At 35.3% G+C, this 22,816-nt stretch overlaps 1 protein-coding gene and 1 long non-coding RNA gene across 3 annotated transcripts in view; both read right to left on the bottom strand.

The window, feature by feature from the left end:
- Positions 1 to 22,816, bottom strand: part of LOC127874432 (uncharacterized) — a 164,726-nt gene that overhangs the window by 12,629 nt on the left and 129,281 nt on the right. The gene's annotated exons all lie outside the window — the stretch shown is intronic.
- On the bottom strand, positions 3,374 to 4,807 carry LOC127874446 (uncharacterized). The gene is made up of 3 exons (XR_008046925.1): positions 4,733 to 4,807; positions 4,304 to 4,409; positions 3,374 to 3,605 (listed from the first exon to the last, which is right to left on the bottom strand). It is a non-coding gene; the product is annotated as an uncharacterized LOC127874446 (long non-coding RNA).

Here is a 22,816-nt window from a genome sequence, read left to right as displayed (position 1 = left end):
AGGCCCTTTCTTTTCGGACCATTGTGTAGTTAAAGTCGTTACCAAAGTACAAAAAGAAAAAATCAAGAGTCAAACAATAAAATTTCGAAATTTTAAAAACATAGACCACTCAGCATTAACTAACGACCTCAATGAAATGTCAATTGCAGACAAAGTAGACACTTTTATAGAGCAATTTGAAGATAAAATCTGTAGAATTCTTGATGAACACGCTCCATACATTGAGAAAAACAAAATATGTCGTGCACCAAAACCATGGTTTAATGAAAATATTCTTGAACTAAAACGTAAAACACGCAAACTGGAACGCATGTGGAGAAAATACAAACAACCAGACCAATATGAACTTTTCAAAAATGCCAGAAATAAATACACTTTCGAGTTGAATGCAGAGAAGCAACGATCGCTTAGTCAAAAATTAATTGATTTTCACAGAGATTCTAAAAAACTCTACAAGTTTGTATCAGAATTAACAGGAAAAAATACTGATAACCCTATGCCGGAAGGTGAAAGCGACACCGCGATAGCTGAAAATTTTGCCGATCACTTCCTGGATAAAATTAACAAAATTCGAGATGCCCTTGCAATTTTCGAAAAATTCACACCCGATCACAAGGAAGTGCCATGTTTCGGTATGTTCGAGGAGCTAACCCAAGATGAAGTGAAACAGATCATCAATCATCTTCAAACAAAATCATGCGAACTAGATGCATTGCCAACAAGAGTACTAAAATCATTTTTAAACGAGTTACTACCGTTCGTGACAAAATTGGTTAATCTCTCTCTGAGTCAAGGAGCTTTTCCTTCAAAATTTAAACAGGCAATAGTAAGACCACTTCTTAAGAAAATTGGACTAGACCTGAGTTATGCCAACTATAGACCAGTGAGCAACTTATCATTTCTATCGAAAGTGATTGAAAAGGCTGCTATGTTTAGACTCAATATACACGTAAATGAAAACAATCTCCTTCCAAAAAATCAGTCAGCCTACAGACAATTCCATTCTTGTGAATCTGCTTTACTTAGACTAGTCAATGATATACTCGAAGGTATGGAAGAACAAGAGGTTACAGCACTTATCGCCATTGATTTGAGTGCTGCCTTCGATACAGTCGATCATGACATTCTACTAGACGTGTTGCAAAAACAATACGGTGCATGTGGCACGGCACTAAACTGGATAGACTCGTATCTTCGTCCAAGAAGCTGTCGCATAAGTGTTAATTCAGCTTTATCGGCGGCACGTTCTTTGGAGTGTAGTGTCCCCCAGGGTAGTTGTCTTGGTCCATGGCTCTACCTGACGTACGCTGGAACACTGTTTGATGTCGTTCCTCCCTCCATCACAGTCTACGGTTTTGCAGACGACCACACCGCAAACAAGCGATTCAAACCTACATCTTCTTCTGTTTAAAGAACTGCCATTCAAGAACTTGAAAGTTGTGCACTCGTTATTAACAACTGGATGAACGAGAATAAACTGAAAATGAAAGCATCAAAAACGGAATTCATCATGTTCGGTAGTAGACCCCAATTAAATAAATGTCAATCTAAAGAAATAGATATTGCTGGTGACACTGTTAAAGCAGAAAAATGCATACGGTATTTGGGTGCATATTTAGACGAAACACTAAATTTTAAAGAACACATCAAAATTAAGTGCCGTACAGCCATGTACAACTACCTTAAAATCAAAAACATAAGGAAATACTTAACAAAAGAAGCAACAGAAATACTCGTTTTGTCTTTGGTAATATCCCATCTAGATTATTGTAATCTCATCTTGTATGGAACAGCTCAATGCGAAATAAACAAAATGCAACGTATCCAAAACATGTGTGCCAAATTGGTACTCGGCCGACAGAAATATGTCAGTTCTGTTGGTAACGCGCCAAAATACCTTACAGAACTTTTAAAAGAAAAAGTACCAGCACGTAACCTACGATCTACCGTCTCGTATGACGGATGTTATGATGTAAAACGCACAAAGAGAAAAACTTTCATGGACAAGAGTTTCGGAGTTGTTGGTCCGAAACTGTGGAATGACCTTCCATCAAGCATCCGGACTTCCGCATCAATAAACATTTTCAAAAGGAATTTGAAAACATTTCTCTTCAGAGACTTTTACAACCTATTTTAATTGGAATACCTGTGATTTAAAAAAATAATCGAGACTCAGTTGTACGGGCTTATTGTTCACTAGGACTCATAGGACCAAGCAATTAAAGAATTGTGCGGGCTTCTTTGCTCGAAAAGGATATTTATTGTACAAGGACTGGTAACCAAGAATCATTAGGGCTTCTTTGCTCAATGATTGAATTACATCAACCAGCTGCCTTTTAGTCATGCTTAGGCCTTCTAGTTGTGTCTTATAGTCACACTATAATTTTAACCTTCAAGTTGTGTCTTGTAGTCACACTTGGTCAGTCTATTTGTGACTTGCAGTCACGAAAGTTAAAATAAGGTTAAAACCCAAAAGCAGTGTCCTTAAGTATGACAGGTGACCGGTAGCTGTGGGGTCCGACAGCCAGAGAGCAGAAATATCCTTTTACGTATCCTTTTAGTTAATGAAAAACAGTGTCTTTATGTTGCCAAATATTTGCTTATATTATCATTATAATTATTGTCTTAACTCTAGTTATATCAATTAATTACATAATATTTTACTTTTACTGTGTTTTAATAGTGTAGCCGGTATTGTTTTATTGCTTAAGTTCCTTATAGCATTCTTATTTATATCACACGTTTTAAGATCATTAATCCTTTAACTAATGTTGCATAATATTATCAATACCTCTTTTATTTTATCAATTTTATGTACATATATATGTTTTGTACAACGCCATTGAATATAATTATATAAATAGGCGTTTCATCAAATTAGCAAGTTTTCGAGTTTCAAGTTTTCAAGTATATTCAACACATGTTCATGTACCATGTTAGTGTTCGTATGTCGTATAAATAGATATCGTTGCGGGAAATTAAAAGGGAATATATTGTGCCACCAAATAAAGAAAGAGCATTTGTATAATCTATGTTACCATACCAAGTCTAGCGTTGAATTTTTGGCTATTGCTATAAGGAACACTGATTTTTATGGGTTTTCTTTATTTTACGAAATATTGTGCGAAATACTCGTTGATTTTGAGTATTTATGTTACTTTAATTAGTTATGTGTTATTATACAATTTACATATAGCGATGGTTTGAGTGAATACAAATCAGTTTACTATTGTGTAAAAACAATTTTTAACCGGAATAAACAATTGTATAAGGATACATATCTTATCTTCAGTTTACTTAAACTAATACTTGTTTCCAATGTTTACATTGAACTATCTTTTGTAGTTGGTATTTCGTACAAAGTGACACGCGCTGGAAGTAACAGATTGTCATTTGTATTAAGTGGTGCCGGTATGTCCCTTGGGAGCAAAGGAGAGACCAGTGTAAGGTACACTGTACTCGTTGTCTGCGCTGCTCTTGTCGCCCGGCGGAGTAGGCAGGGCGGGTCTGGGCGGCAATACTGAGCTTACGGTGTCCTCTATTGCATCATAAACGTCACCATCCAGCCTGAGGTATAAATGTCTGGACTTCCGTTGGACACGATGCTAGATTAGACAATGTAACGAAGATATTAATAGACAATATTCGCCTTACCTCTAAATATAATTTTTATTAATACTCGTGAAATGCAATATAGCATTATTCCGTAATTAACCAAAAATTGTTGTTACTTGAATTAAATTTATTCCTCTTTTTAAACATTTAATGCAATGTTATTTTATATAGAAGCGGGGTAACATACTGCCGTCATTTTACAGTTAAAGTCTGGCATCGTTGTCAGTTCTTTTCATGTAATGCACTAAACCTTTCAATACATGTTTAAAGCAATATACCAATTTAATATTTTTATATTTAAGTATTTAGCTAAAATAATCAATAGTATTTTGCGTTAATCAAAGTTACAAATGAAATAAATTACAAATCTACGCGCTGGAGCAAAACATAGACCATTTTTTCATTTCAGTTTGATGTCTCCACATTTACTCTACATGCATTCATAAATAATATATTTTAAGAGCTATATCTATATTTGCAACAGCTAGACCACATAGAAAGTAGGAGAGAATATTGTAGGCAAAAGAGGTGTCGAGCAGAAGTTTAATATTTCAATATTAAAGTCTCTCCCCAATAACCGAAATGCGTTGTTTCAAATTATATATAACATTGTATAATCTGCATAACTCGCAACTTTAAAGCAATTGCATAAACAAGAGTGTTCGCCTACGATTGGTTGACAACTTACTGGAACGGGCGGCGGCACATTTTCCTTGTCTGCGGGCACATCACATTTATCAGCTTTTAGAGTGTATCGGGAATATGGATCTTCAGTATGCAGCTGTCTGCGGCGTCTTCAATTACACACGTTACACGTCAGTCATATAAATATACTACAACATGTATGTACACAAAGTACAAAGTATGTGTACAAAGTACAAAGTATGTGCAAGGAAACTCGTGTTTCTAAAAGAGTGCACTTTGTAAATGTTTTACTAATTGAAGATCGCACACCCGTACAAGCATTTATGAAGTGTCTTACATCAAATACAAAGAAACAAGAACTGAATTGTAGCAGATACAGCAAATACAGTAAAATACAGACTTTAACATCTAGATTTATATTACTTCACACGAAACGCATATGTAGCATTTAAAATAATATCGCTAAGCTTACTTCTTGTACGCGATGATAATAACTGCTGCAGCTATGAGAACCAACACAAAGACACCAATCCCAATGCCGACGTATACAGATGTCGAAACTGAGCGTGATTCAGGCGCTTGAGTGGAAGACGCAGGCGCTAGAGTGGTAGACGCAGGCGCTAGAGTGGTAGAAGCCGCATTAAAATAAATGACGTAAAATAAGAACGATGTTGACGAATAAACGATCAAATGTAGCGAAAATGATCGCAAACTTAATAGTAAATTACGGGCATATTATATATTATTAAATTTAGCAAAACTCATCGAAAACTCAACCAAATGTTTAGTGAAGCAACTCAAAAATAAGGTCGATATTATAAGTGATTTTTTTTTTGTTTTACGTCTATTTTTTCAGTTCAATATTTTCCTTTACGTGAATGTGGAAGAATAATTGAAATTAAATCCACTTCAAATTGGAGATAAAACTCAAGTTTAAGGTGAACAATATTTTAATTTTTATGAAATTTTACAGGAAATTAAACACGACGTAACTTTGGAAGTATGATATGAGTTCACGCAAACTAAAATTGTTAAACCTTTGGCAAATAAGTGACATGCTGAGAAATGAGATTAAATGGGGAAAAACTCGCATAATCGGTGTTTTTAATAAAAGAATAAATGTAACTTTTTATGTCGTGTTATTTTCTTACAATGTAAATCAACAATTTTGCTTAAATTACAGGACAATTTACTTAGCAGTTTCACGTGATTCATTCCCTACGCATCTAAACTTCCGGCCGTGGGTTATTCGACAACATACTATACAGTACACGAATTGTTTCTTAAAGAAGGAAAAGTATCGTTGGTTATTCTGCAACAAACCAAAGACGGAGACAAATGTTTTGAAAATAGTTCTGGAAATTCCAAGAATTCAGTAAAATGCACGGGCGCTAACGCGAGATTCGGAAAAAAAAATTTCGTTCTGCCGTTCACTTCAACCAAAATAGTACTAAAAATACATGCTTCGTTTATTTAATGTATTTTTGTTATGGTCATTTCCCTTTTATTATAAGTAATAACCAAAATATTGGTTTATGTTTACAAATAAGTATGATGTCACTTTGATTGTCCGCGCTCTGTTTATGAATAAAGTCGACGTCATTTGATTTTCATTGTTGTGGTCGTTTCGATGCTTGTCATCAAACCACTCGAGCTACACCCTCGTGGTTTAATCACTACGCATCGGAGCTCCAAACCGTTGGTTATTACCGCATTAACCAACGCTTACACGTCGATTATTTCTTTAATATAACTAAGTTTAAAAATCTTTTTGAATGAAATATGTGCAGGGAAAAAAACTACAAGCATCATAGCCACTTCCTAACCACTAGTGTTGACATTTCAAACTAGAGACATTCGGTGGTGAAAATGTTTTGCACACCCACTTTAAACAGATCATAAAATACATGCTTATCATGCCAAAAAGATATTTATATACATACAACAAACAATAAAATAATGGAAGGCAAAGAAAATGTTTTCAGACTAGAATTGTGTCTATAGGGCACCTATGCCAGCGTCGTAGGCACGCTGAGGCACGCCGAGGCAGTTGCCTCCGCTTAAATTCGCAGAGCAATGTTGAGATTACAAGGAAAAAAGAAAACTTTATGTCAACGAATAAAAATCTATATAAGAAATTGAGGCAATTTAATGAAATGTAGGCAATATGATATTCACAAACAAATATTATCATTGAGTACAATTGGTTCATGTTGCGGCATATAATTATTTCAATTTAATAACTTCAATTGATGCCAAAATGGCTCAGCAAAATGATTTGGAAATCCGTTTAATGCAAAAAGCGTCGCACTGTACACTTCAATGCTATAATCATGGTGGACATCGGAACTTACCGCGCTAGACTCGGGTGTTTTACGACTAGGTCTGGGTCTCGTTTGGACCTAGACACACGGCTTTATTGGTATTCTCCTCTTTATGGCCGACGTCGAGTTAAATCCGTGACCGTTTCAGGTTGTAAGAACCTTTGTTTACATTAGAATTTTCAAATTATGATATCCCGCGTATTAAACCTTTTTTTATATAAAGAAGTTCAAGTCTTTTCTTTTTAATAGTAAATGAAGTTAATGATAGAACTGACAGGAAATGATGACGCAGTGCTAAAACAAAAACTTACACAAGACAATTGAAAAAAATGTCCATAAACTTTACTGATTTACATAGGCGGAGAAAAGGAGGGACGGACGCAAGGGGGGGGGGCGGACGCGACGTACGCCCCCTAAAATCGCCAAAGTAAAGTAATAAGGTACTTTGATGATAAAACATAAGGCGTGACATTCTCGAGAAGTGGTTGTCAAAGCCTTCAAAATCACTATAATCGTGGATCTTCCGTGGGGCTTTGCCCTGTGCCCCCCAGGGGCTCTAGCATCCCCCTGGACCCCCAGCAAATATGTCAATATCCCGCCCCTCCCCTCCATAACCAGAAATCCTGGATTACTTGTGCACAGTCAAGTAGTTGTATTGAGTATTTCATGTTTAAAAAATGCATGCATAGTGTATATGTTAAATGACCTGATATAAACGTAGCAATAACGTCGTGTCAAATGTCACGTGTAATCGCTCTTGAATAATTTCATTTCACTACATTTAATATATAAACCTCTCACATAATGTTACAATATGCGTTTATATATAAGCGATTGTAACGACATCAGTTTAGTCTCAAGATATTTTATCATGTACAGTAAAAAAACCAGGAACGCAATCAATATTATCATCAGTCAGTGAGACGCTTTGCAATGTTACCTTATATATTTTCATCGTTACACAAAGAAAGTTGTGGAATGATATTTAGGTAAAAAATGCACCATTCATGGTGAATATTTACATTATGCCTGATGTTTATTCTAATATGCTTAATGACATTTCCAACATGATTGTTGTCTATTCGTTCATACTTTATGATTTTTGCAATATGCTTTGTGACTATTCAATGTTTGTGTGTTCCTAATTCCTTATTCATAAGTGAATAACAAATAATTTCACTGCCATAAATGTGTACCTTTAAATTCTTGTAAACGTGATAAAACTGAAATCTGAAACCAGTCATAATCGGCTTTGCCACTAAGTATCATTAACAACGGCAGTTAGCAACAGGCACTAAGCAAATGCAACTAAGCCAAGTTAAAGGTAGCAAATGATAACAGCAGGTGGCGCCCTTTCATTTTCCTTATATTGAATAAATTAGTTCTCGGGAAAAAAGAGGAAACACCCTAACCATTTTCACTACTATACTGAATAAACTGAATTAATTCCCTTAGTTGTATAATATCCATTAAATTAAATACATTAGTTTTGCGATTAAGACCAGTGCTACTGGGTACACAAGGCATTGACTATCGTTAATGTTTTTGATATTGATAAGTTGCAGTTCGAACTCCACAAAATATACATGTTCTTTATTCAGGAAATGACGGAGCTCATGTGTTGGATGTTTGGCCGATCCCTAGTCCAACTAATTCCAGTAGACGTAATTTCCCGATGAACGTTGTATACCGGGGTTGTATATCGACCTAAAATTTATAAAGTATCCAACTCCCATTACCACAGACCAGTGCGTGTAACTTTCAGATTTCTCACGTCTCTTTACCAGGCAATAATTACAATGTATCTAAACATATACTATTTAAAAATCATAGAACATAATTTTCAGTCAATTTGGAAATCAATACATAAATGTAATAATGTAAATGTCATCTATACAGGTCCTGTAGGGGTGGTCTCGCGGGCTTCGTCGCGCGGGCGGGCTACCGAGCTCGCGAGGCCTGACCGCTGGGCTGATTCTCGCGGAGCGCGGGTGAACGGGTAAAATATGCAAGTCAAGCTTCTTGAATGCTGAATTTATTTAACGTGTACAGCCTGGCTTTAATGTAAGTGTTCTCCTTCATGTAGCAAATGAATAAATACTATGTTTATTGCATTATTAAGGTTCGAAAAGTCATTTGTATCTAATATTACTGTATTTTTCACGTCTGCACATATTTTCATGCCTCTCAAGATGTTCTCAACCATAGTGTCAGAAATTTTATGTCACCTTTTATCGACATGAAAACGTACATTTAACCGTTAAATCCTTGTGATATGCAATCAACAGCATGGCTTAAGAGGCTGACATTATATCATGATAAAAATGTTAATTTTCATCACTTGTCGTTCATTTCTTAATAATTTACATATGCAAATCGCACTTTTTACGTCGGATGTTATGGTCGCTTTGCGCATGCGCACTTGCATTTTGTACGGGTCAGGCAGATTTTACGCTACATCGGGACTATAGTAGGGGTGGTCTCGCGGGCCTAGTCGCGTTACCGAGCTCGCGAGTCCTGGTTGCCGGACTGTCTCTCTCGGGACCCATGGGGACCGTTTGTTTCGGCCTGGGAGCGCGGACGCCCTGACGAAGACGGCGGGCCAAGCCAGCGTACGCGGCCGGATTGCTCGTCTGAGCGGTGGCTTTCGAAGGCTTGAGAATCTATCGGTTGGTGCGACTTCCGTTATTATAATTATTATTATTTTTAGCATTATTATTATTATTATTAATATAATTAATATTATTATTATTATTACTATTATTTTTGTTAGTAGTAGTAGTAGTAGTTGTTGTAGTAGTAGTAGTAGTAGTAGTAGTAGTAGTAGTAGTAGTAGTAGTAGTAGTAGTAGTAGTTGTTGTAGTAGTAGTAGTAGTAGTAGTATTAGTATTAGTATTAGTATTAGTAGTAGTAGTAGTAATAGAAGTAGTAGTAGTTGTAGTAGTAGTAGTAGTAGTAGTAGTAGTAGTAGTAGTAGTAGTAGTAGTAGTAGTAGTAGTAGTAGTAGTAGTAGTAGTAGTAGTAGTAGTAGTAGTAGTAGTAGTAGTAGTAGTAGTAGTAGTAGTCGTAGTAGTAGTAGTAGTAGTAGTAGTAGTAGTAGTAGTAGTAGTAGTAGTAGTAGTAGTAGTAGTAGTAGTAGTAGTAGTAGTAGTAGTAGTAGTAGTAGTAGTAGTAGTAGTAGTAGTAAAACAAGCAACTACAAATTACTAATACTTCTACTACTCCTACTGCTACTACTTTTACTAAAAAACTAAAAACACAGGCACAATTTTATCCGTGCGTAAACGGGATGTTACATTTACATTAACGTTTCCTCTAGGTCGAAAAGACGGTGATGTTTATCTTTGTACATGAATAATTATTCTTAGTTGTTTTTTATATTCAACCTAAAGTGTTAACCTTTAACTGTATTGAAGGATGTGTGTTATGAGCTGATGTTTCCAAAAAGCAACACAGAAACTTATTTCCTGTTGTTATACAGACATACAGACAGAATATATACATGTTTTGTCTGACACCAATAAAAACGATTTATCAACTATTGATCAAAATCATTTAAAAGATTACACAAGAATTTCACGACGTAAACATAATTACAGGAAAAAAAAGAGAAATATGTATTGAACTCTTCAAATGGAATCCGAACCAACGGAATAGATGGCATTTAATTAATTATTATTATTATTATTATTATCATTATTATTATATCTTTATTATAAGTGTTATTATTATTATTATTATTATTATTGCTAGTAGTAGTAGTAGTAGTAGTAGTAGTAGTAGTTGTTGTAGTAGTAGTAGTTGATGTTGTTGTTGTAGTAGTAGTTGTAGTAGTAGTAGTAGTAGTAGTAATATCATTCTTATTATCATTAAATGAATGTATTTATGTTTAATTCGTTATAATAATAATAATAATATTTATTATTATTATAATAATAATAATGATAATTATAATAAGATTATTATAATAATAATCTTCCATCCCAGTTCTGTTGAGACTTCATTCCATCTCCGCACGTTACACTGCACTGTCCCCAGGGACGGCATGATCAAAGTTTTAAGTGACATTTATCTGATATAGATTGTAGAATGAAAGATACATAACCCATCGAACATATGTGGTTTGTTATACATAACATACATTTATCAATAACAATAATTGTTTGTATTATGGAATTTAGATTATATTCAACGATCCTAGTCGGATTTTCATTAAATGTTATTCATGTATTGTGCGCAAGTTTTATGCATGAACAATAATGATTGCATATTACGAAAACTTCATAGAAACAAGACCACGGACTAAAGTGAAACAAATTGAACATATCAACAAAATATATATTACTTTATAAGTGGAAACATTTCTTTATTTAGGTCTCCCATGACGTACTTTCTCGGTAGATTGATCTCTATATCGATAGATCAGAAAATACAGACAAAAAATAAGTTGTTCTTAATTTGTGTCACAAGTGCTGCATATACACGAATCGTATAGCATTATAAATACAGATAACATTAATAATATAATCAAAATATACTTACCACAAGTGTACACCGACATTATAAAGAATAACAAAATCCTTAATTTATTTTAAATTGGTTGCTGTTCCAAACTTGTTTGTTAATCCGTCTTCCTTGTTCGAACTATATGATTTCAAACACGATTCATTCTGTACGTTCTAATTCATTCACATCCGGTTATAAATGATCGTGTTTTTTCACACCGAGGTAACGGACGAGAAACGGACATAAAATCATTGTATCCGTTCGTGTCTGTTCTTATCCGTTTAATGTCCGTTTCATTTTCGGTGAATCCGCTCCTTGTTCGGTGATGTCCGGTGACATCCGTTCCGTCCGTTGGGAAGTTTTGAGTACGTTCAAAATTTTCCACCGTATAAAACGGACAGAGACCTCCGTTTGATGTGCGGTCTCCATACGTTAGTTTACGGTTTGTTCGGAACTCGTGCGTTACACCTGTACGTATCCGGTTTATGTCCCTTAATGTCCGGTTGTCCTGGTCCACCACCGGACAACTACCGGACTAAAACCATACTTGCAACGGACAAACCACACCGTTCCGGACACCTTATGCATGTTCAACAAAAAGTAACGGACAGCTAACGTATACAAAAGTGCGAGAAGTGTGGCGGAACAAAACTGTTGACATATATTTAACCGTAATTAGCCTGTGGGTCGAAGTATCATTTCATTTTTGTACGCCTTGTGAGAAGGACATGTGCAATGTAGTGTCGTGCTCGCATTCAATTAGAGTGTCAATCCACCCTCGTGCAGGCTCAGATTGGCCTTTTGGATTATAATCTGGCCATGCATCGTCTTGCTCAAAAGAGAGCAAGGAGACGGAGGCAGCGCAGATGGTGGATCAGGGCTTGGCTGGGCCCCGAGCGGAGGCGTCAGTTAGGTCTGTCTGACCAACTTATGGTCGAATTACGACGAGACGACCAACGCGCATTCATCAACTTCATGAGAATGCCACCCGAGATGTTTGATGAGATTCTCGCACGAGTGGGCCCAAGGATAAAAAAACAGCGCAACAACTACAGACTTCCAATTGAACCAGGGATGAACCTACTAAGTTCCTAACTACCAACCCACCCACCTACCTTAGGCTACCTACCGACCTCCTGCCCACCCCTCCCTATCTACCTTCCTAACAACCTACCCCCTATCAACTCAAACCCCCTTCCTACCTACCTAATAACAAACCTACCTACCTACCACCTACCCACCAAAAACCTACCAAACTACCCTACCCTACCTTACCCGACGGACGGACGGAAGGACCGACCGACCGACAGACCGACCGACCGACCGACCGACAGACAGACAGGCAGGCAGGCAGGCAGACAGACAGACAGACAGACAGACAGACAGACAGACAGACAGACAGACAGACAGACAGACAGAACAGACAGACAGACAGACAGACAGACAGACAGACAGACAGACAGACAGACAGACAGACAGACAGACAGACAGACAGACAGACAGACAGACAGACAGACAGACAGACAGACAGACAGACAGACAGACAGACAGACAGACAGACAGACAGACAGACAGACAGACAGACAGACAGACAGACAGACAGACAGACAGACAGACACAACAATGCTCCAGATATCAAATAAAGCTAACAGTCATGGTATCATCAAAATCACACCATTTTGATCTTTTCTCTAGACAGCGACAATTCGACCAGTTGGTATGCCTTACATAAAGTTAACTGTTAAGACCTCCTATTGTCTATGCATGGTAATTTTGATTAAAGATCTTTTATAAATATATTGCAGCCGTTGCGAGGAACTTCTCAACACACATGGATCCGCGGCGTTTGCGGCTGCGGTACCGACGTCTATTCGTGTTTATATTTGTATTATTCCAAGAACGCTTTTGTGTGCACCTCAAAATCATGATCGTGACACGCGTTTGGTTTTATTTAAAAAAAACTTATTCATATAGTCTTTGTCAGAGATTTGATTTGAGAACTGCTGCAATTTTAGCGCGCATTATATGATTTTCGTTGGACATGTGTTGAACTATTCAAACGTAGATTGTGATGCGGGGTAAGATCTTTTTCAAGTTAAGCAAGAAACACGCATCGAATAAGCTTTGGAAATTCGGGGTAGATATTCGATGTAGCTGGTATAATTGAATTGTGAAATGTCTTTCTTTTCGTTTTCACCAACTCAAGTGAAGTTGAATTGAAGTATAATAATTCTACATTTAACATTTCGGCAATTTTGCAATAATAACTTTACTTTACTATACCACACCTAGAACTAGCAACTAGTATATCCTACTTAATAAAAAAGTATACCTCGTTGACAGGCGGCTATAACAGTTGGCGTATTCTGAATGCACACGAACGATATTTTCATTCATGTTTACAACTAGTTCAAAATTATACCGTATCGGTAATATTTGTTGATAATAATGCATGACATATATATACGTCAATCTAGCCTCGGAGAATACGAGAACTAATAGGATTGTTGACAGTTGATGCATGATTGCAATTGCGTGACGGCTGTTTTAATTACAGATCGTGATAGTATCAAATGGTAAATTGGTGCTGATCTTTATTTTGGATGACAAAATGCATTTATCAAACATATGTAATGAACCTCGCTTTATGTATTCACTGCAATCGCTAGGCATTATTTAAGAAGACCTATTTTGGCCACAAGAGTAGAAGGATCTAACCCACAGAATATACACTTGAGTATTGTCTTAGGACCCATGTGTTGTCCTGTCTGGGCGGATTTAGTCATGTCCTGGAAGTTATATTAGTTGATTAAATATGTTATTGACTATATGAAGCCTTGTATTAACAAATAAATGAAAAACTAATAACTATTATTCGCGTTATTGTGTTTGCATTATTAAGCGACACATATATGTTAAGTTGCACGTGTACCATGGATCGAACCAGAAGAAAAACCACTAGTGCGTGATCACTGGCCAGGACAAAGGATAAAAAGGTCATTTGTTAGCAATTATAAATAATACAATTATGGGAGAGAAATTGCCAATTGATAATTTGGAACTAGGAAGTAAAAAGACGTCATGACAACGAATCTTTTCAAAAGGTTCAGAATAATAAAAAATTGGTATGTATTAGAAACATATAGCATTATGTTAGGAGAAATGGTAATATAAAAATCAGTCAAATTTTGCTTTGATCGGTAAATTTTTAGAAAGTATAAGAGTTTTACATTATTACGGGTATTATAGAATTAAAGAAATTGTGACGTACACATAATTAAGAAAATACTAAGAATTTTACATTGTTTTTAATGCATTATTACAATAAAGAAATAAGCAACGCACATGTTGATAAGAATATTCAAAATATTGTGCATAGTTGCTGACAGTATAATTAAGAAATTAGGAACGTACAAATGAATAAGAAATATTTTTAAAAGTTTTGTTTATTATTGTTATAAACGAGTAATAGTAATAGAACTTGGTTGTAGATTTTTAGAATCAATACACATAATTAATAACGAACAAAAGACCAATTAGTCGACATTGCCTTTATAAGATTGCCTATGGCGGTAAACACTAAGCTATGAAGTCATGTTTTTAGCCTGTCAGGTAGTATAGAGTAGACACAAGTCAAGGTGTTGTGATTCATAAATACACATACGTAAATGACTTGCCAGATGTCAATTAGTCATGTCCTTGTTTAATGAAGTTTTGAGGTATAAACTGATAGTATTTGTTGTACAGGATTTATCTTTTGAATAAGGTGTCTTTAATAAGTTGTCATGACGATATTTAACAATAACAACAGATGATATATATGAATGTTTGCCATCATTATGAAAAACTAATGTTTTAACACGACATTTGTATTTGTTGTAAAGGATTTATCTTTTGAATAAGGTGTCTTTAATTAGTTGTCATGACGATATTTAACAATGACAAAAGATGATATATATGAATGTTTGCGATCATTATGAAAAACTAATGTTTTAATACGACAATGGGATGCGACGTTTCAACACAATTAAATCATTAATCGACGTTTACGCTCAAGAATTTCCACAACGAAATTAATGGGAAACCTTGTGAACATATATGCATGGGTACATCACTGTGTTTCGTTCTCAAAGTGAAACGCATGGTCTTTTTGCTAGAAGAAAACCCAAGGCCAGAAAATGTCGAATGACAAAAAAAATGTGACGCAACTCTGGATAAATACTTGTCACGTTAAACACAATGGATTGATGCGGTGGTTCATCTAATTGACGTGCTTAAATAAAGCATCCGGATTTAAACCTTATAAATCTGGCGAACTAATATTTATCGTTAGAATAAAAAAATCTTCAAAGAAGATATTCGGCGTATGCAATAATAATCATGCCTACATGTCAGGTGAATAATAGTTACTCAATGTGTTTTAAACAATAACATGAAATTTGTTATTGATATACACAATCAAAATTAAACTTGACATTAAGGTTGCGAATATTCGCGATGATTCACGTTACTATAACTAGTCGAGTCGAATTTATGTGTACGGCACCACTAAAACAATTATGTCCAAAGAAGGCGCGAATACATATTGAAATATGAATTGAAGATTGGCGTTCGATCGGTTATCTTTTTGCTTGTATTCTCATGGGAACACTCAGAACTGTAATATCAAGTTCTCATAGTTGTTTTGTGATTTATCTATAGATAAATTATCACAAGACTCTATAAATTAAAGTAACCAGAACTGGCCCAACACCTAAGACACATTCCAAACATATATGTATATCCTATATGCTGCTTTAATGCTTCCAGGATTTGATACAGGTCCTTACTTTATAGTAAATTAAAATAGCACTTAATGGATCTAGCTTATTTGTATAATTTAAAAAATCACTGACTGTTTACTCGAACAGACAGTAAAGATAGGTTATCAAGGAATCCAAGGATATTGTACTTGTTACGACAATGGAAGTTTGAATTGTTTCACCTCTGTAATGATCTTGGAGCCAAAGGTATTTCAAATTATTTGTTGAGTGCTCAATGGCTTTAATTCAACGATATATTAATACGCGGGGTCTCATTGGGTATGTTAAAAATGGCGAGCTATTTATACAGAAGGAAAGCAATCATTCGAGTAACGGTATAGGCATTCTCCTAGTACTAACGACCAAGAAGTGGATACGATAATGGGCGAATCAAGCATCGCCACTGAACCGCAATTGTCAAATATTAACACTTACAATTAGGACTACCATAAAGGCTCTGAACCTGATGAAAAGGCTGGAAGATTATTGACATTTTTAACATGCAATAAAACGGGCCTATATTTGAGTGCCTTATTGCTGACTTTAACAACTGTATAATGCAATATGATATCATAGGAAATATTGAAACAGTGCAGCCGTTAGTAATTACTACGAACATTTTATGCCGAATTACGAATATATTTATGTTCCTGCACAGATTTCCACGGTTGGCGGTAGATGTATGGGCGGTTTCACTGTTTTACTTCCCACCTGAAAATTCACCCACATCGAATACATACACATATGATGCATTAAAAAATTTAGAGCTCATAAGTGTTTACAAAAATATTGTTAAATATGACTTGATTCTCACTGGTGACTTGAATGCGAGAACTGGAGATAGGAACGATATTGTTAAACATGTGGGCAATATCCCTCAATTACACTATTTTGTTTAATTATTTGATAGCAGCGAAACTAAAAGACATTCTTAAGATTGGGACGTGTAATAACTATTGGTTCTATGCAATATATACAGATTATTGAGAACCAATCGAAGGGTTGTCGAATCAAACATTACGCTTGCTCATAAAAGTGTGTAGTCGACTTTTTTATGTATGTTAAACACTTATCGGAAATGAGAAAATATCATTTTAAGTACTCCGTGCGATAAACAGTAGCCGTATGCATATATCGATATATTTGACTATAAAACATTGAATTTGCTAAGAATATATATAAAACATATATATCAAAAGGTGTACAAAAAGTAGAAAAGTTATTACAAGGTAGTGTGCATACGCACATGATTTCAATATGTAATGAAAGAGAGCATACGAACTTTACATAATAGTGTAAACAATTCTAGGAAGTGTTTGTGCCAACATACGCAAATTATCAGGTAAACATATCCCAGGATACTTCTTCCTTTACTGTAGATGTGTGGTTTCATCACTTTAATAAAAACTTTTTTTCCAATGATTGTGATGCAAAGGAACCAGGTAATAACTTTCAAATTTAGGACGCAGATGAAATACTGGACTGTATATTTAATTCGCACATAACGGATAAAGAGATTATAGAAAGAATATATAAATTTAAATCAGTTAAGACTGTGGGCGGACTGATGAAGCTTATATATTTCAAATATTGGATTGAGCAGTTGCTACTATAACACATGTCAATTATTATGACGAGGTAAACATGTTATGTTGAAGCTTATAGTACATTGCATGAATCATAAGCGGGATTTAGAGTGGATTAAAGCATGAGAGATAATGCGTATATATTGATATCACGAATTAGAAAACAATTATATGTAAAAAGAAACCCTTATAGGTTTCAACAAGTTTTTTTATTCTATTTTGAGGTCAACATTTTACGAGATTCTGAGAACAAGAAGAATTAAGGGTAATTTCTTTGAATCTATACGGGAATTGTTTTATTCAGTTAAATCGTGTGTCAAGACATCTGAAGACTCTTCAAATTATTATGTATGTCCAGTCGGACTACGTCCGAGCTGTAGCTTAAGCCCCAAGCAAAAAGCCACCTAACAATCAAACATTTTTTTTAACTATTATTAAATTTGACTCACACGTGTTGGGTTGTTCATAATGAGCCATACGTTTTTTTTTTAAATAATAAAACAATTGGATTAAAGTTTTCGAGTATTTTACGGAACTATTTTTATTAATATTGTCCAATGATGTAGCCCTAATGTCCGACTTGGTAAGTGGGTTGAAAAAGCAACTTAATTTGTTGAACGATTTATGTAATTGTACGAAACTAAAAGTCACTATGGATTTACAAAAAAGGTTGTGTTTTAAAACAAGGAGGAAGATATGATCAGCTGAAAATGGCTTAATTATAATAAAAAGCTAGATATACAAATTAGCATTACGTATGTCAGGATGCATTTTGCAAATATATTAGCTATGCATAAGATAGTATTTAATAAAATTGGTATATGTCAAGAGCAACTACCATTCATGCCATACCCTAAAGTAACAATTATTGATGCTGAAATCTGCTCCGTTTATTAAATGGGTCAGACATATTGATCATAACAACATAAATTATGTCATAATATTGAAAACATTTAGAGGTTTGTACACGATTGTTTTAATGTCCTACACATTCATTTTATGATGAAGTTTGAGCTAACGTCAACAGAAATCCTATTTATGTTGAGTCTTTATAACGATATGTAAAGTACTGGTTAAGACTACGTTGTACTGATAATGTTAAATAATATACATGTCATAAAATGATACGAGATATTTCGCTTCTATGATACTACTGGTTATGCATCATTGGTTTCTTATATAAGAATACATGTGTATTCAAACGGATTTGGATATGTATGTGAGCGACAAAATGCCACACTCGCTAAGATTTATTTGGACGATTTATTCAAAGGGACTTTATCAGAAATTTAATTTTAGAACTTATTCAATATTAGCATGAATTACCGGATATTTGTTTTTTAGGTGGACAAGAAGTGTTAAACTTACTCGTACATTTTTTAAGTGGAGGACTATCTATTTAAAAGTTGAACAAGAAACGCGCAGCGATTATGCTTTGATATTACGGCTTGATGTGAGAAAGCTCGCATTCTTGAATTGAGAATATTCGTTGTGTGTTGTTTTTCCGTTTTCAACAACAACAAAAAAAAACAATTTCTTATTTTGTTATTATAATAATGCGTAAACTCATCCCCGAAAAAGGGAATCAATTAGTATTTTATATAAATAATATCTATTTAAAAGTAATAAATTATCTACATCACTCCGAAAACTAACATTTTCGTTTCTATTAATCCTACTTTTTATAGAATTACACTTCATTGAGAAACTACTATCTCACTGGTTCTGTTCTGTTTGCTACAACGTAGCAGCAAATAAAGAAAAATCTGATGCAGCTTACATACAATCAATTTTTACATGTGTGGGGATATACACACATCAGTCAAATTCGTTTTACATCAATATTCTGCGCAATATTTCATCACGATCACGATCATCTACAGGGCTGCCTTCAATAAACATCCTTTGAATTAATTCCCTCACTATCTCAATATGCCGCATATATATCGCCTGCAGGATGATATCCGTATCATCACACTCCCCGTTCTCATCTATACATTGCAAGTCTCTGTTCAGATACTCCAGCTGCAGCATCTCCAGTTCCATCCTTCTCCTGCTGAACCACAGCAGCGGCTCTGGGTAGCAGATAATGGTCTGCCGTATCCTTGGCAACCGAAGTATCATCCTCGGCCCTTCTTCCATAATGTCCGTGATATCTGCTACCCATTTACGCTGCTGTTGATCCTGCAATCCACACGCTTCCATCAGATTACGCTCCGGAATAATGTAGTATGGAAGCTGTTTTGATGATAGTACAGTTCTGAGTGTTTTCAGAGCGTCATGTAACCAACGGATCAAATTTCTTTCTTGAAACATAGAGGCTGAATTGCTTTCAGCTGGCCAAAATATTATATTTTTCAACACAAAGGACGTTATTTCTTTATTGTTTGGTTTCAATACTTCTTTTACAATCATTTTAAGAATTGCATACCCTTTTGCCTGAGTGCCATTAAGATTGTGAACGAGTTCCGTTTCGCCTATGTTAAAGCAAATCCTCCACTCTAAATGTTCGTTTATACTGCTTTTACATCCTACGGGACAAAGAAAAGATTCTGATGATACAACTCTCTGAACAACATCCGGTGGCGGCCAATATCGAGATCGTTGAGCCCATCTCTGCAGGATGCCGGGACATTGACAACTAACGGCAAACACTCTGTCCATAGTGTGTCCATTTTCAGCTAAAACCGTAAGTGATGGCCCTTTGCGTTCCTCTCGATACCCTTTTTTTTTTAGACGTGTTGCTTCTTCATCAAGAAATAATTTACTGCTTAGCAAAGAGTTCCCTTTTCCGTCAAGACACAAAGCATTATAAGTACTAGTAGAAGATGTGAAAGAATATCTTTCCAGTAGCATTCTGCAGTGCCCTTTGTTTGCAGATGTATCCATCCTGTATACGTCTATGTCGTCTGGTATAGTGTGTAGATCAACTCCAGCTTCCACACAGAGGACATTGTTTAGCACGAATAAACGGTCAGTGTCGCTTTCTTCTAAGCAGACCAGACTCTCGGCTTTACTGCCAGCTGTGATGACAGTTTTATAATCACTACATGTATTATTAGCTCTTGCGGTAAACAGCATGTCATTTGCCCTTAACTTCTCAACACGTCTCCATCTGCTTTAGTCTCCGTACCCCATCCGGGACATTATATTACAGACTTCCACGGACACATCTTCCACATAATTCTGAAAATAAACAGAATAAAACCAGGGCAGTGTGTTAAAACATTATGCTATTTATTATTTTCATATTCCAACATTGCCCAGTTCGCTTTTATAATATAATCTTCACTTTGTGATATAATGTGTTATCGTTCCTAATGTACAAACGATATTACATTTCGATAAATAGAACACTTTAATTAAAATTATTTTGTAAAGCTTGATATTAAATGATTTTATGTTTATTCATTCGTATTTTTACCTTAAGAAGTTTTAGTTTATGTATTAAACTGTGTATATTAAAATTACAACTATGGAACGCATAAAATCAGACAAATGCCGTAACATTTTTCTCGTGAAAATGAAGAGCGTGGATAAAAAATCGCTTGTCCTTGCTACCTCACGTATTGAGAATGCAAAGTATCAAACTTAAGACAGAAGACAAAAGACATAAATGGACTAGAATTCAAACCAATGTCAGTGTTTTCCCCCTGGTATACACGCTAAATTTCTAATGTGGATTAACAAGCACACATTTGCAAATTTCCGCACTTTAAATACATTTTTAAACCTTAATGTCAATAGCTAACTTCGCAAACACGTTTCATTCATTGTGATTTTACTACTACAAATAATGTTCCCGCACCTATAAAAATTTATCAAAATATCACATGTTTTAAATTTTATTGTGCGCTATCAAAACGAGACCAATATGTAAAAAAACATTCGATAAATAATTAATAAAAAGTATTTTTTAAACAATTTATAATATAATATCAATAAATCTAAATGTGTACAGAGTGATAACGCGAGTCTCTAGCAGGGACCTAGATTGCATCACATTTACGGCATCGATCGTGTTTGCATTACATATGTTTGTTAATGAAATCAATGCCCCAGCAATGCTGCGTACTGCGTACTTCACACAATTCAAACGTATAGAAACGCAAAGAAATTTTATATAATGCGTATTGAGTCCTCAGCCATTTGGACGCAAATCTTTTAAATGTGATGCGTACGACACAATAGAAAACGCTTTGCTAATTTTCGGGATTTTCTCGTTGAAAATTATAATCGTACCACGATGGCGCAAGTAAGTTAACATGCAGCTTGATGATTGAGGAAAACAATTGAGATTGTTCAAACGCTCTTCGGACTAGATGTCATAGTGAATAAAGAATACATTATAAACGATAACATACATACGTATTAAATCTGACTTAGTCCGGTGCTCATTTTGCGTGTATTTGTAAAGTGTATGCACTGTCAGTTTCTACGACAACACATTATACGAATGTCTTAGAGAGGCCGAAACACGCTCGCGACTTTTCACACTGGATTGTGTTAGAAACTGTGTATGCAGCATATATGTTTGCCAGTTACAATGATACAAAATGTCAGTTAATTAAAGCTTTATGTCATCATTTACATTTTAATAAAAACCGTTAACAGTTTTATGGAATAAATATCAGTGTGCAGCCTCGACAGAGTTAAATCAGCAATTTTAATGAGTTATGCATTTTTATAACTTACTTCACCCTATTTCATCAATGAAATCGTCTTGTTTTTCAAATGTATTGGGTTAACAACCCTATTTTCCCAAAATTATCTGAGACACTGAATTATTTGATAAAAAACATTCTATTCTATCAACGAATTAATACGTTACGAATTATACGCCCTCGGGCCGTTATGTCAGCAGCGGGCCGATTATAGACGTCCGGCCCAGCTTGTCTAAATATTATTATTTCATTATGAAGGCACTGAGGCCATTCACATATATATTAGATAACATGTCATGAAACACCACTCTACTAAAACTGCAAGTACTCCTTAGAGATAAATATCAGCAGCGATCCACTGCCGAAATAGTATTGGACCGTTTTTGCTCAATGCCAGTGTACGAAAATGGCCATAAATTTAAAGGCGGTCGATTATTACACACGATAGTGATGTCAAAGTTATGCATACCCGTCGCTGTTGTTAATATGAACAAAACACATGATTCTGTCTATGGACTTGGATATAAGTGACACAATTATATATTACAGGTTGAGCGAATCGGAGTTAATGAATGCCGCCGACGGTTCGTTGTTAGACATAAGTGTATAACAGGAGTTGTGTAAAGGCGAGCTGTTCTCGTGTGGAATTTGTGAGGCCAGTTACGATTGGAAAG

Source organism: Dreissena polymorpha, chromosome 3 (assembly GCF_020536995.1).
Source record: "Dreissena polymorpha isolate Duluth1 chromosome 3, UMN_Dpol_1.0, whole genome shotgun sequence".
In the NCBI taxonomy this organism is placed as follows: Eukaryota; Metazoa; Mollusca; class Bivalvia; order Myida; family Dreissenidae; genus Dreissena; species Dreissena polymorpha.
Note: the sequence above shows the minus strand (reverse complement) of the source record. Positions and strands in the feature narration are given on the sequence as shown.